General features: G+C 42.9%; 1 long non-coding RNA gene across 1 annotated transcript in view; it reads left to right on the forward strand.

Annotated features, from left to right (window-relative positions):
* The first annotated feature begins 6,402 nt into the window (after window positions 1–6,402).
* The window catches only part of LOC120509123, a 64,643-nt gene continuing 54,650 nt past the window's right edge, over window positions 6,403–16,395 (forward strand). Inside the window, exon 1 of the long non-coding RNA XR_005629162.1 lies at window positions 6,403–6,498. This is a non-coding gene — a long non-coding RNA (uncharacterized LOC120509123). The remainder of the gene's footprint in view (window positions 6,499–16,395) is intronic.

The raw sequence follows: 16,395 nt of genomic DNA on the forward strand, positions 1-16,395 counted from the left end.
CGGAAATGTTTAATATTAAATATTAATCGGATTTAAATTCAATAGCCGTATCCTGCGACAGTTATAGATGAGCGGGAAGCTATAGATAATCAGCCCTTGTGCATCTTCATACAGGAGGGATCGACCCGGTGTCAGCCAAGGCTCCGCAGAGGAAAGGGAGACCGATGGAAATGTGTTTTAAAAGTCACCTGCATTTCAGCACCGAGCGCCGAATTTGCCCAAAAAGGTTAGAAAGACAAATATTAAATCTGCCTTCACAAAGGGAGCCGCTAAATAGATCCGAAATTAATATGCATGTAAAATTAATTAGCTGCATTTCATGACATCAAAATAAGTACCTGGGAAACAAGAACACCTTCTGGGCATTTGGCACCATATGCTAGAATTACAGTTAATTGACTAATTACATAAATTAGGCATTAATTTTACAACACATCAAGTATAAAAGATATCTCAATTAATTGTGGAGGGAGAAGGAGGAGGTTAAAGGGGAGGCTGGCGGTCCGGCCGGGCGGGGAGCGCGGCCGGAGCCGCCGCCAACTTGGGGCGGTCGTTAAGGCGCGGAGCCAGCCGGCCGCGCTCATTAGAATCAATTACAGCGCGGAGATTGATTAGCGCGTGTCGGGGCGCGGCGGCCCTGCCGGGACCAGCCCGGAGCCGCCCAGAGCACGGCAAGCCTGGGAGCGGGATGCGCTCTCTGCGCCCACCGCTCCGTTCCGTGGAGCATCCTGCCCTCCCCCGCCCCGCTGGGTATTTTATTCTGCGAGGAAAAAACAGTTCTGTGATTTTTCAGGCACTAGGTTGGGGTGTTTTCCAGTGGAGTTAGATTTTCCTGTTGCTTTGCTACAGTGGGATCAAGTTTCAAATGATACCAACAATTTTTGGTAGCCAGAGTCATGGCACAGGGTTTTGGTGCCTTGGAGGTGTGAGGGGATGTTCTCTATAGGTGCAGCACCCTGGGGCCTCCTCACCTGTTAGAAAGGCTACCTGACATCATTTGTTCCTCCCCTCAGAATAAAAGGAGTGTCCAGTTTGTACCTGACTGTATCCAAAAAGGTGTCAGACTCTCTGCATTTACTTTGTAGCTTTCAGTTTAAGCACAAGGGAGGCTGTGTTAAAATGCAGGAAGGATATTCAGCTGATGGGTATAATGATATCTTCCAAGCTAAAATGGCAAAATTCAAACCAGCATGGGAGCTCTAGGGCCCAAAAAAAGCCCAGGTAATGTAGCAGGTAGTGGAAAGACTATCACACTAAGAGTAGTTGGGAAGGCACCAGTAAGTGGTCTCCATTTACTGGGATTTGCTGAACACCACAAAATAAACAAGTCTGCAGCTTTTGGCAAGGTGGCTGGTGAAGCTGGGACTGGACCTGCCCCATCAGGACAGGAGGCACCAGGCAGGCTGCAGGGAGGGCTGCCTTCTGCCTTTGTGGGGAAGTGGGGGGGTTCTTGTTTCTTCTGTGAGTCTGCCTTACTAATATAAACAAAATTTGGCTTCCCTCTCCCTTTGTAAATAAATATTCCATAGGAACAGACCACTGTCTGATTGCATTGGTGACAATAGAGCCTGACTGTTGATGGGCTAGAAAACAGATGAAACCCTGCCACACGTCTATCTTTTTATTGAGACAAAATGTTCATTTTGATGTAGCAGTTCTGTGCTGTTGCCAGATGCTGAAGGTACTTGAGGGAGATGTTGACAAGTGGATAATTGTCAACAGAACTAAAACAGACACTTTGTTTACAGTTGAGCGTGATTAATTGAGAGTAAATAAAACAACAGCTCTGTTCATAAAGTCTCTCAGCATCTCAAGTTCACAAGCAGGCAGCATACTCCAGAAAGGAAGGCACTGAACCTGCTCCTGTGCAGAGTAACAGAGCTCAGTAATGAGAGCAGCCTGTGCAGCTTGGGCATCACTCTCTAAGTTTCAAGCCAAGTAGTTTCCTGCTTACTTTTTCTTCTGTTGGTTTCTTTTCTTTTTTTTTTCCCCTTTTTTTCCCCCTTTAATTTTGGCTTGCATGGCTGGATCCACAAAGGATTACAGATCACACACTAATTCAAAAGAAAGGGTTGAATGCTGGATAGAGTTGACTCAGGTAAAGTGATGGGACAAAAGTGGTCTAGAATCCTTAATGAGCAGTAAAATAGGAAGTGATGCAGCAGTCTTTCTTCCCACATTGTAACTTAAAGGTTGTTCTAGAATATTTCATGCTTTAAACCAGTAGTGAGTGGCACAAATTAGTGATGATGGTCAGTAAAATCCAGGAATAGTCTGCATTTCTGTGGGTTGTTGCTGGTTTGGTTTTCTTTTTTTATAATTAAGATATGTTTCTATTTGTATCCCATGTATATTTACCCAGACTTGTGCAGAAGGTGGCATAGTTAGTATCTAACTGGTATTTGTGCTGTTCCGACTAGAAAGATGCTGCAGCTCAATTGGGGGGTGGAGAGGAAATAGTTTACCAATGCACAGTTGCCCAAATGTGGGTTTTGTGCATATCTTTTTTCAAAATTATAATTTTCTCTCTTTTTTTGTGCTTTGATCTGCTCTGAAGCAACTTCCTGTGAATTATTCTTTAATGGACAGGAGCCCTACTAAGCCACTTGCAGCAGCTGGTTCAGCCTCCCCCGTGTGCAGCACACTTATGAGCCTGTTAATCTGTATTCAAACTTTCTGCCTTGGTCCTGTTCTCGGGTGACTGGAGGTTTAAGGACGGCCTGTCTGTGTTGTACCTGTTGCCAGTGGGCATTCAAACAGCTGGAAGAGCTCTGCAGCTGCTCCAGCCCCTGAATGAGACCTGCTTGCTGCATCAGTGCTGAAGGAGGGGCAAGCTCTCTTACTGAGGACTGTTGTGTATTTCTTCTCGATTCTGTTTATTGCAACTTGCAGGTTTGGGGGTGTTTTTTGTCTATCTTGCTGTCATTGACTTCAACAGTGCCAGCTTCCAAGGGATATGACAATATCCCTGAGTCTCATGCCCACAGTTCAAAGATGCAGTTCTTGGTGGCTGTGTTCCAAACAGTCCTTGAGCAGTGATTGGGTGCTACTCATCTATTACAGCTGTATCTGCTCAGAGGGAGGGGAAGACTGTCAGGAATTGATAAGGGTTTGCATAGTAATACACATTTATCTGTCATTTCAACCTACAAGTAACCTTAGGTTATTGTTTTACACTCTGCAGACCAGTGATGCCATCAGCCTCCTGTCCAGAGGTGCTGCCAGGACAGTGTGTGCTGTGATGTGGCTCCATCACCCTTGCTCAATAGCTGGGATGTTTCTGGCATTGCATGGCTGCTGCTGGGCTCCTGTCCATGTGGGACCGTGGGTCTTGGAGCCATGCCTAAGGGTATTTATTCTGATTCTCAGTAGCTTGTCAGTTGGATTCTTGATTAGTTTATACTTAGTTTGCACCATCACAGCCAAGATGATTGCAGTCTCTTGCCTTGAAGCCTCCTGTATCCTTAGTATTTCTCCAGTTCCTTTGAAAACCTTTCTCCTTTATTTCATCTGTGATCAAAACTTTGCTCATCCCTCATCTAGAATGTGCCTCTTCCTCTGGAGCATATGCTTGTCTAAGCTGCAGCAGTTGTTGCTTGCCTGTGCAGCTCAGAAGTGCCCCAGGATGCTCCCCAAAGGCTGCTGCACTTCAAAGGAGAAGCTGCAGGCTCAGAGCAGCCAGAAAACAGGTGCCTGCGGGCCTCAAAGCCCCAGAGGTGGCTGTTGGCATGGATGTAAGAGGAAAAGCTCCTTTCAAGGAGCAGCTTTGGAGTTTCCTTCTGTAGGGGAGCACTGGGCACTTCAGAGACAAGGCAGCAAGCCAGGATCCTCTATGCAGATTGTGAAGATCTTCCCAGAAGCTAGAGCAGCTGTGTGGGGAACTCCTGTGCGAGTCAGAGCACCGAGGGGGAGCGTGCTGGGGAGGAGAATTGTCTCCCTGGTGGAGAGGTGAGGGCATGGGCTGTTCAGCTGTGGGTAAGCTCTCAGCCCCCAAGTTATGGCTGTCTTGTACCAATCTGAAGACCACTGTGTTACTGGTTTGGATGGTGGTAGGTGTTAGCTCTCCAAAACAGAAGACCCTACTTTATTTGCAAGACAGAAGGGAAGAAATGGTTTCCATACTTGTGTAAACTTTACCATCTGACATCATTCAGATGAAAAGCAAAGACTTTGGAGATAACATCCTTTTGAGCCTAACTTACCTAGCACCTTTTAAGGACAAGTTTTCCAGTGGAGTGACATAATTTTAAAAATAGGCCCAAGGACAGGAGGTTCTGCTACATTTGACATCAGTGGAATTGGTGTATTTTGCAAACGGTAATGAACATGTGAATTGTATGTGACTTCTGAATGTTCAGTTTCTTTATGATCCAGACACAAGAGCTGTGATGCATGGACCTATAGGAATGTCTGTCAAAAATCACCATAAGTATTATTGACTCTGTAGTTAGAGCAAATCCTGAGAATGCTTCTGTCTAACTGGCCCAGGGAGATGTGCCTGGATTTCTTGCTGCCCTGTCAATATAATGCCCTGGGGCATTCAGGGCATAGGCTGCAGATGGATGTAGGATATCCTTTTTTCATGGTCAAAAGCTACTGGTGGATCCTGAAGGAAGATTGCTCTGGGCACAAAACTCAAGGCAGCCAATCACTTGCTGCTTCATTATCTTGCAAGACCTTGAGTTGGAGTCCAAATTGAAATAATGAGCCAGACTGATGAAGGTGAATGCATTTGCAGCTGACAGGAGTGGATGCATGCTGGTAACCATCTGCTGGGATCCCTTGCAGGTAGCTGTGGAAGTGCACTTTCATGTTTAGGCTGTGAATGCCATGTGTGTGATTTACTTTATGTGCATATGCTGTCCAACTAAATAGTTGCATGGGTATTAAAACTATTTAAAGTGATATTTGTTTTATTATGTGCCCTTTGGGAAGAGGCTATCTGATTATCCATTATATATTGTCTTCTGAAAAGAAGAATTCCTCTTTTATTGAGTGTTTGTACACAAAAATCCTGAGACGCAGCAGTTCTGTGCTGTGTATGGAAAGTTTGTATGCATTTGCAAAGTAGAACTTTGTTTAACTTGGTTGTCATTAATGGTCAGAGATGCCATGGCACTGGTGCTTCAGAAGTCAATTAAACATAAACCATTGTAACAGGATTATTAAAGAGTACTGAATGCTGGAGAATAGATGTGTTACAGGAAGGGGCACAAAATTGCCGTGTACTTAGCGTGTATAATGCAGCTTGCTCAATTTGTTCCTGGCTATTCATAGGAGAGTACATTTTCTCTTTTTAATTGCACAAGATGACAAGACCTTTTAATTAAGGTGGCATCTATAGTATTCATATACTGCAAAACCCACAAATGACTAAAACTTAATAGCATCGTAAAAACTATGGTTAAAGCTTTTACCAACACTGCCATCACAGCAAAGGGTCTTAAATCAACTACACCAGCAGTGAACTTATGCCTACACTGAGCCTACTGACTCAGAGAGCAGGAACTGGTTTCTTTTCATGCAGAAATAGTGTCTTTGTGGGGTTTTTATGGCTGTAGTAAACTGGTAAATGGCCCTTTAGTCTCTTCATGTGTACCTGCCCTCCCATGTCTAATTTCTGCAGCCTCTGAAATTTTCTGTGTCCAGTCAGAAGATACTTTTGGGGGGAAAATATAAAACTTCTCTTCTTCACTCAAAAGTTTCCTGCAGGCTTCAGTGAGACAGGAGGTCAGGGAATGGGAATTGCATGTGGAGGATGTGGGGAATTGGCAGACAGGGCTGGATCCACAGGAGCAGAGCAGGGCAGCCCTGGTGCTGCTCAGCTTTGATACTGACTCGAGGGCTCCCTTGGAGATCCACATCCTCCAGCTCAGGGATCACAGGACTGCAGCAGGGTCACTGCTGCAACACGGGATGTTAATCATTCATGAGCAAGTCCTGGCAAGGATTTATGCACGGGCAGATTATTTTGTGTCTTCCCCTTTTCCTTGTAGTAATGACAGCTTACATCTGTTTGTGGGGGGACGGACCTTCACCCTAGGCTGCTATGGGTGTGTTCAAGGGTCCCAGGATGAGGGAAGAGATGAGAATCTTGACTCCATGTTCCTGAAGGCTGATTTATTATATTATATTAAAATGCTATATTAAAACTAGACTAAAAAGAATAGAGAGAAAGGATCCATCAGAAGGCTGGAAAGGAAAGGAAAGCAAAGGAATGGAATGATAACAAAAGCTCGTGACTCTCACAGAGTCCAAGCCAGCTGACTGTGATTGGCCATTAATTAGAAACAACCACCATGGACCAATCAAAGATGCACCTGTTGCATTCCACAGCAGCAGACAATTACTGTTTTTCTTTTCCTCTGAGGCTTCTCAGCTTCTCAGGAGAAAAAATCCTGGCAAAGGGATTTTTCAGAAAATATCACGGCGACAGGCTGCTATCCTGTGGCGTCCCAGGAACCTCCAGAGGTGCATCCTGCTCCAGAGGTGGGTGAGGTGCGTGGCAGCTCAGCAGTGGCAGTTTTTGCCTTGGTAACACTAGTAAAAATGGGAATAGTTCTTGGTCACTTTTGTAAGGGGTTAGGCTTTTTTCTCTCTTATTCTGCAGAATGTAAAGGAATATTCTGCACATGCTGAAAGTATGGTCCTTATTTTTGGCAAGAGCATTCTGTGTTTCTCATCAGCTTTGTGTGTGTGTAACAGTTACTGCAGGGGGCTTTTGTAGGCATTTCTTTTCTCACAAAATTAGAAATTTAACAGTTTGGTTTTAATCATAATGTCCTGATGCTCAGAGTTCCTTGAGCACACCTTCTATCAACTAAGAAATAAACCAGTTTGTATAATCCAAACATTTCCCTTGGGATTGGTTCAGAAAGCAACATGATTTTTACTTTATTGCTAAAAATACTGTGTTGTTTACCAGATGAGTATTTAAATAATTTACAGATGTTATTCTGAAGAGAGACCTTGTTAGAGTGAAAAGTGCTTTATCATGAGAACCTCTAGCAAAAGAGAGGAGGACAGAGTAAACAGGCAGAGAAGAAGGGACCTTGGGATGTATTAACATATAGCAACACTAAAATTAATTGTCTTAATCATGTCTGGTCTGATATTAGGGAATTATGTTAATCAAGTGTATTTTCTCTGTGGTCAGGTTTAGAGGAGGATTATTAATTTGTGGGTGTGGAATCAGTCATTTGGGGATTGCTCTCTGCAAAGCTTTGTGACCACTGGGGTTGTTCAGTGGCCACAATCCTGGACTCTTCAATTCTCTTCATGCCCCCAGTTCAGCCCCAAGGGCCTGAGCAGCAGGAGTCCATCAGATGTAGGCTGAGGAGTCTGCAGTCTTTCCAGGGCCATTTTCTAGACTCTCATGTTTGGTGTGGATTTCATGGCATAGGAAAAGCTGTGTATGCTTCTCTTCAGCCCTTCACCCCAAGCACCCACCTTCTGTTCTGTGTCCTGTGACCTGGGAAGCTGCAAGGCCTTTCTTCAGCACATGGCTGAAGCAAAGGGGCTGGAGCTGGGACCACTGTCATGTTCTGACAGAGGTTTATGTAGGTACTGATGAGTTGTAGAGGAAAATGATGACATCAAAGGATGCCTTCATGACCATAGGTGTATAAAATTTCATTCTTTTAGACGTTTCCTGAGATGAATTAAATTATGTAAATATATGTTAACAATAATTCATAATATTTTAATAAAATCTTTTTCTTTCTCTTGGCTTCTTAGACGTGCAGTCCCAGGTGTCCTTAGGGTGGTGGGTGTTTTGTTTTTACACTTTAAGGACACACAAGGTTATACACTTCATAAGCAAGGAAGCACAACTATTGATATATAATGCAGATAATGATGCCAGGCATCCTTTGTCTGGTATCATTCCCAGTTTTTGCTAGGAGCACTGTTCATCAACAAAGTGACTTCGTATCAAGAAAGGGGATTCACATTTTCAAGTTTTCTGCCAGATAGCTATTCTGGGAAAGAAAAAAGTATTTTGATTTTCTTTTTTTTCCCCTCTAGTGGAAGATTAAACAGTGAAGGTGTCTTTACTGTTGACAGATTTTGTGTTTGTAAATGCAATCAGATCTACCTGAGACTCCTGCCTCAAGTGAACTTACTCACTGAAAAGTACATCCCCAGAGACATTGCTCTCCACATGGTCCCCCTGCTTGTTCAAGCTGTGAAAGTTCATCAAGTTTAAGGTGACCCTTTCTTTAAAATAAAAAAAAATAATAGATTTAAAAATTGTAACTAAGTAGCTGCATAGGAGTTATAGAAGAGATACTTTTCAGTGCTGCCAGTTTGATCACCATCAGGATTGTGGCACAGGTGGGAGGTGATCCTGTGTCCTGGAATGCAAAAAGTTTCCCCACAGCAAAGCAGCTCAAAGCAGCTCATCTGTGACACAACTCTCTGGCTTCCAGGCTGAGCAGAGCAGCCCCTCTGGAGCTTTTGGGCTCCTCCCCCAGTGCTGAACACACTCCATGACTCCACTCACTCCCCAATGCCACAGATGCCTCGAGGTTCCAGTTTATGTAGCTCTGAAAAGGCAAGGCATCAAAAGTAATGTAAAGCTGCTAAAGCCTATGTTACTTGAGTCCTATGTCACTAAAGGAACTTGAATTGGGTTTATCCAGTTCATCTGTTCAATGACTGGCAAACACGTGCTTAAATTTAATCCTGAAGATGAAAACATTTGGTAAATACTGGCTTAAATTGAGTTAGTGATGAGGCTTCTGGTAAAATGTCTGTATTTAATCACAGAATAATCTTACTTGCAAAACCATGTGTATAAACAAAATCTTCTGTTTTAGAGCAAAAATAGGGCTGATTGTGTGGCTGCCAAACAAATCTGCTTGACAGCATGTCCATTAAAAGGGCATTATGCTGGTGAGGAAATGCACTGAGGGGTCTTGGAAATTGTTTGTCAGGAAGCTGAGCACTGTTGGGGTGACCAGATGCCTGTGAACCACAGGTGCATTGTTTCCCTTTCTTGTGGTTTTTAATCTCTGCATTTTGAAATCCAGGAACTCCAGCATCTCCCGACCATTTCTGCTGCTTTGCCATCTCTATTTCCCCCTCTGTCAGCAGTTGGCTACCAGACAAGCTTTAGATGAATAGCATTCACCTTACTTCAGAGTTGTTTTATGATGCTGGTTAGATGAAATAGTTCCAGCAGATACTCTCAATAAGCAAAGGCCTGTACTCTCTGCAGTTCATTGAACCCATATGGATGAGAACAGCTGCAAAGATGGGTTTGCTACCTGAGGCCAATGTTTGTGTTGCCAACCGCGACTCCAGCTTGCTGACCCTTGTATAATTCATTGCAGTTGAGGAAATGTTGCTCACACTATTCCATTTTGTGATGAATGGCATTACTTAAAACTGATAGTCTTGTAAAGCAGTGGTGACTTCCCATGTCTGACAGATGTGAACAAAGAATACAGTCAATAAATATTGCTGTGTTCTAAAGGAAGATTCACTGCTCACAGTTGAGGGGGAGGAATTTCAGTGCAAAGAGAAAACAGGTGGAAAAGAGGCTGGTATAAAATTACAATTTAGAGGTTATGCTTAAGGATGGATCTTTGTGGGGATTCGTGCATTGCAGGTCTCTGAATCATCCAGGTGTGGTGTTGCAGGCACATATCTCAATTACTGCTTCACTGACCCTCTTACAGGAGCCAGGCAAATCATTTCAGTGACCTTGCTGAGCTTAGACTTCCATGGAATTTGCCCAGAAAGAGAAGGATGCCTCAGGAAGGCCATATCTGGATAATATTTTCCACTTAGTACTATTGCTTTTGGGAATGTTTTTCATCCAGATATTTCCTGGTGCATTTTTATTTACTTTTTTTTTTCAAAACTGAGGCTGAGTGTTTTTCTTGTTCATGTGAAAGCACCTGACCTCCTAACCAGTGTCTCTGAACTCGGTGGGAAATCCTGTAGGCTTTGCTGTTGGCCTCTGCAGGCAGCAGCCCTAGGTTCTGATCAGACAGACATTAGAGCCAGCTGATTGTATTGGTGGTAAGAAGAACAAAACCACAGATTCTTTGAAAGGTCAGGAATATCCATGAGTAGCCATTAAGAAAAGGAATAGAGGAACTGAGAAGAGAGACATGCAAGTATTTTATCAGGTTTCTGTGAGAGACTTGGCCAGAAGTTCTTATGGTCTGAGAGAGGAGGATGGAGCCTGGGGAGGTGCAGTTAGGCAGATCTCTGAGTGGTTTGGAGGTACCACAAGGGGAGCAGGACATGGGTTTCAATGAGGAACAAATTGAGGTGAGTGGTGGGAATGGTGAGAAGGGAGCAGATTCCTTTAATGTGAGCCCTTCTTTCACAGAGCTGGTGTCTCTATGCTTTTAAGGTATATGAGCAAAAATAACATCATTGATTGTATTTAGGTAAGAATGTACAGGGCACAGAATCACCTGGTATTTGCCCACATTCACTTCGTGATAGGTATCCAATTGTTTCACAGTCCTCTGCTTAATTTCTTGCCACTTCATGGAGTATGAAGATAAATGAGGTAGTGTTTCTGTAGAATATCATGGACTGCACAATTGAAAGTCCTTTTAAAGTTGAGATATGGATTAATATTAGTTTTCTATTATTTTGTGGTGTTAACGGTGCACCAGCTGCAATACTGTGGATATTTCCCTAGAAATGCTCACTATCATTAAACTGTAACTTTTATTCATGAGGGAAAATAATTGTTCTCCAAGGCGCCCATTCAAAAACTACAAAAATCTTTGCTAAAAGGCTGTTAAGAAGGTGCCTGAAATCCATGGAATCAAATAAGAAGAGAAATTAAAGTATCTGTACAGGTAGTGTCTGAAATAAGACAAAACCCAGTTAATCATCTACATTTCCTCATCCTCAGTCACTAAAGCTTGTTACAGCACAGAGATCAGAGCACAGGAGTGTGTGCAATAATGTTAAAAATGAGTGATGCTCATCTTGCATGCAATAGAAGGCAAGGCAAAGGCCTCTCACCCACGGGCTGAGCACCAGAGCAGAGTGACCCTGGGCAGCCAGCTCTGAGGCTGTGCTGTGCCTCAGCCCTGGGCAGGCCAGCAGGGATGCTCCTGAAGTTCCAGGGCTAATTGAAGCAGCTCTGACAAAGCAGATCAGATGTTTGTGGGCACAGAAGGTGTGTTTGCAGTTAGGCTGAGAAAAGGATTTTTGCTTTGCTTTGTTGTCACTAATGTTACATCTACTGAAATCAAAGCTTCAGCTTGAAATGCAGCTGTGGTAATTTCTGCAGTTCTCTCTTTTTGTTTTTTACATTGTCGTGTGTAGTCACAAGGGGCTGAATTAGGGATGTCAAGGCAGCTTTTCTGGGCTTAACTTTGCAATTAAGCTGCTTTAAAAGATTTCCCAATTACAATGCAAGTAAATAAGCCACAATAAAAAGTAAAATCATGTGAAACTATTCATTTGGACAGTAGCAATTCCTTTAAATTTGTTGTATCGATCTGCACACCTTGAGTTTTCAGACTAGCAAAACAATGGTTGTCTTTTATATCCCATGTGTACCAGCCGACACAGTAGGAGGAGAAACTTTATTATTATTACTGTCTTGGGGTTTCACAGTTGTTTGTGGCAAAGGAACACAGAGCTGACCTGCAGCTGCTGTGCAGAGGGGTTCTCCAAGGATGCCCAGCTAGCAGTGTTGTACTCTGGATTTTTTTGCCCGTGTCACCACTTTCTTTGGCTTTCCCAAGGTGATCTTTTAATTTTTCTTTGTTTTCTGGAATTGGCAGCCTAGCTGGAATTCCTGCACAATAAATCTGGAAGCAATCTGGAAATCTTGGTCATTTTCCAGAGAGTGCAGTGGGCATGGGGCTGAGCAGAACTTCACCTGCCTTTGGTATCCTCACTAGGAGAGAGTAATTCAGGCACAGCAAACCCTTCCTCCTGTGGGCAGCTGAGCCCAGGGAAGGGAGGAAAGAGAAGGCAGAGGTGACAAAGAGGAGTTAAAGAGTGAGGATGCTTAGGGAGGTGACCGAGGAGTTTCTCTGCTTATCTTGTTCCCTGTCCCCAGCCAAGCTGAGGACGCTGCTGCCTTTCTCTGCGGCCTCGGTGAGGGGGTGGCAGAGGCCAGATGTCCCCGCGTTGAGCAGGAGTGGTGTTTTCTCCCTGCTTTGTGGGTCAGGGCTGCATTCAGTTGCATCATCGGCTGCTGCAGCTCCTTTGGTGGTGATAGGAGCCCGTGCTGGGAGCTCCAGGAGCTCGAGCAAGCTGCCAAAATGTCTTTGTCGAGCCAGCGAGAAAGGGGAAACCGTGATGCTCCTCTTTATCTCTCTGCCAAAACTGAATGGGATTTCATGAGACAAAGGAAGGGCACTTCACCACCTGCTGGGCTGCTTATCAAAGGCCCTCTACACACAATGGAGGTGTGAGAATTTTTCAAAAGTGAGGTCACAGATGTCCTCTAAAACTGAAAGGATTGAGCAATCTAGATAGTAAAGCCATTTACCAGATTCCTGGAAATATCATGATATGCATTTGTGGGTATATAAATGTGTACATAGGTGTGTACAAGTATCTCTGTACCTAGATATAATGTCCACAGATCGACTGATGTGACATCAAAGGGCACAGCCCCTCTCCATGCTTATCTAGACAGAAGCAACAGCAGCAATGGATGTGAAAACCAGACCAACATTCTTTAAGATAACTGAAAATCTTGTATGTATATCTTGCATTTTGCACTTCACTTCCTCTGTCTGTTTTGTCTTTTGTCACTTTGTCCTGTCTCTATTCAGATGCTGAAGTCCTTAGGGAAGGCTTCATTTTCTTGGCAGTGTGACACAGTGCACTTTTGCAAGTTAAGGACTACTATGAGAAATATTCAGTGAAATGGCATTTTCACGATTGAAGCTTCTGTAACCAGTGATGCCCATCACCAAACAGAAAGAAGTCCTAGGATTTCGAATGTGCTCTCCCAAGCCTTAGAAATGCACCCAAGGAACTTGTGGAGAGGACCTTACTCTTCCCTTAGAAAATCCAAGGAGGGGACCCCTCAGGGACACACCTCTGTTGTTTGTGTGTATACAGACCTGACACCTCAACTGAGTCATATTTGACTTGTTTCATGTACTGAAGTGCATTTGAAGTGTAATATTCATAATTTGGGAACTGTATTCAGTAACATGGTTCCAGTGGGTAGTCCTGGTGCGTGATACTGAAACATAGGAGATCAAGTACAGACACTGATTTTACTTCATAATAACAGATATAGACTAATTGATTTATATGCTGCAAAGCAATTCAGTTGCACAGTTCTGTGTAACAGAACATGACCTGGGACAGTGTATCTGGAGCACTGTATCTAACAGCAAGTAAACACAGGAATCTGTTGGTAGCCATAAGAAACTATTTTCAGAAGCTATATTTGGAAATATAAAATTATACCTGACACCTAGTAGAGGTGTCACTGCAGCTGGAGCTGAGCAAAAGAATGCTTTTGATATAAAAGAAAAGTGAGGGATGCTATCAGTGTTTTGCCCCTAGTTAGTGTTCGTGTTGTGCATCCCATGCCAGCAGCATCCTGTGGCATAAGTGTCAGCCCAAGTTTAGAATTCCCTGAGAGTGGAGTGGTGCAGTGCAGTAAGCAGGGACAGGGCACCTGTTGGGAGCTGTGTGGCACCGGCCTGGCCCCAGGGAGGGGGATCCCTCCCACAGAAAAAGCAGAGTTGCCTCTGCAAAACAATAAACAAAAAAATGCCTTGTTCCAGCCTGTGCTCTGTTTCACGTGTTGAAAAGGCTGTACCTGCTGTAGGGAAGGGGAGCTCCCAATCTGTGTCTGTCTGTCATTAAAATGTAGGAATGGCCACACACACACACACACACACACACGGGGCGTGGCAAAGGCGGAACCACTGTGGTTTAAACAGCAGCTAATAGCTGAGAATAATCTAAGCAAGTGAGGTTAGGGGAAAGGTATTGATTTTGTGTCATACAAATGTAGGTAGAACATCTAAGCATTAAATAATGTTCCCAGGGCACTTTTCAGTCTGACTGGCTGAAAGAGGAAAGCACAACTTATTTAATGATCTGTAGAAGGCAGCGTCCTTGAGGTCAATAATGTGTACTTAACCTTTAGGTTTTCCATGTTGTCTGCTTGTCCAGTTGGTTTATGAAGTGTATGCTAACATGGCTGGGGATTTAAGGCAGTGATAACTTGATCTCTCAAACATTCTCTGCTGTTGTTGTTGTTGTGTGGATGTTGGACAAATCCATTGTGAATTCTGCTGAGCTTTCCCTGGCACTGCCTGCAGCGATTGCTGCTGCTCAGTCACAGCCTTGTGCTCTGAATGCAAGTCAATAGGGTTTATAATGTGAGCACTAAGATTGCTATCTAAACCCAGTTTTACTTTGTCTCCAAAATTTAAAATGGAAATAACCTCTTCTAGCCTTCAGCTTTTATCAAAAGACCTGTGCTTATTTGGTGGCACAAATAATGATTAATTAATTTTAAAGAAGAAATCTGATAAGAAATAAAGGCAGAACTTCAGTTGACAGCAAGCATACCTCATTTAAGAAGAGAGTAAACATTTTTACAAGGTGATCCTTATTAGACACTAAAATCTAATGCCACAATGCTGTAGAGTTTTACTTCTCTGGGAAAGCTTGAGATCTTTCTTACAGGAGAGCCACAGTTCAAGTATTGAGCTGGCGGTCAATAGACTGCGAGTTCTGTTTCCAGCTCTGCAGGAAGGTTCTGTGTGTGGCAAAGCCTCAGTCTGTGATTCAGCAGAGCACTGGAGGATGTGCCTTCACTTAAGCAGCTGTCAGTCACCCCCATGTGCATGGAATTGCTGTATTGTTTGGGAAATGCCAGAGTTCTTGGCTGGATAAGGGATTGTCAGTGACATGGAGCTACAGATTTCACATGTGCACTTGCGTCTGAAGTAAATTAATGACAATAATTTTGTATTTCCAGCAAAATGTCTTATCTTCCCAGCTCCAAATGGTAGGGCAGAACAGGAAGAAATGACAATGTTATCGAAATTCATCCTGATATCTAAAATATTCCATACAAATATTGTGCTCCTCTCATTTCTTAAGCAGAGCATTGTCTCCCTGGATTGCTTTCTGAAAGGTTCAGATCAAAGTGATTAAAATTTTAAGGGTATTCCAGAACACAGATAAAATTAGTATGATCTCATTTTTTCTATTACTTTTATTTTTTATTTTCTTTGTATTTATGAGTCATCTAAGATTTATGCTTATTAGTAACTGACTAGAATATATTTTTTCAAACAAAATCTACAGTGCAATCTGAGTGTTTGATTACTTGTTGGGAATGAGGCTATGATCCTGTGAAAACTTTTGCCTGAACCAATGACTGTTTCCATCTGAGTAGTTTTATCGATTTATTCTTGCATAGAAACATATGAAGGATAGATGTGCAAAGTTATATTGTATGTACATGATGCTGAGTCTTTCAGGGGGATTTCTCTCACAGGAAGACAATACTTTGCCTCAGTGACCTTTCCCCCTACAAGTAATCTGTCACTGTATAATTAAACGAGAAAGTAAATAATGTTATTATTTCTGAGCATGGACACAGCACACACAGTAACAAATCGGATTCAAAGAATAGCTGATGAGGGGATTTGTGGAGATCCTTGATGCAAAGTTTTAAGTGCAGTACAACCAGATACCTACTCTAAATTGGCTGCCACTGTAATTAAAAGTATAAATGTTTCAAGCTGAATACATCCTATTAGTAAGATTTTAGGAAACAAAAATTTAATTTATTCACATTCGATATGGTCTGTAAATGCCACCATTATATGCTTTCCTCTGGCCTTTGATTAGCTATGGATTAATAAAACTTTTATACCTTCTTTGTCAGCCTCATTTTGAACTCTGTTTTTGCATACTGCTACTATTAAATAAATGAATTAGTGTCCAGAAATGTGTCATGCATATTACCTAGCAGCAGGAAGCATAATACAGTGGTCAGCTCCCCAGGAGCATTATAAATCCTAACACGCTCAGTAACCTGCTCATGTGGACCTATTAAAAGCTTGATGATTTAGTGAAGCAGTATTTGTGCTTAACAATGGAATTTTAGTTAATTCAAAACAAAGTAAATCATTTCCAATTACAGTATTTGAATATTCACAGTAGCTACATAGCAATGCTGCCAGGAAAAAAAAAAAAGCAAAGGCATTATAAAGGTTGACTGGAGTTTAGTGTTTGGAGTGGTTGTGGTGCCTCAGCATCAGATGAACACCACTGTTTGTAAAACATATTTATTTGACATAGCTGCTTCACTGGAGAGACTAGTTTAGAATGGCAAAACTTCCCTGAGACTGTGAAGACTTCAGTGACCAAAAAGGCTCCTGAAGGTGAGGCAGCAGCAGGAAGAGCAGA

The sequence above is a fragment of the Passer montanus genome, unplaced genomic scaffold (assembly GCF_014805655.1).
Source record: "Passer montanus isolate IOZ18808 unplaced genomic scaffold, ASM1480565v1 scaffold5, whole genome shotgun sequence".
NCBI lineage: Eukaryota > Metazoa > Chordata > Aves > Passeriformes > Passeridae > Passer > Passer montanus.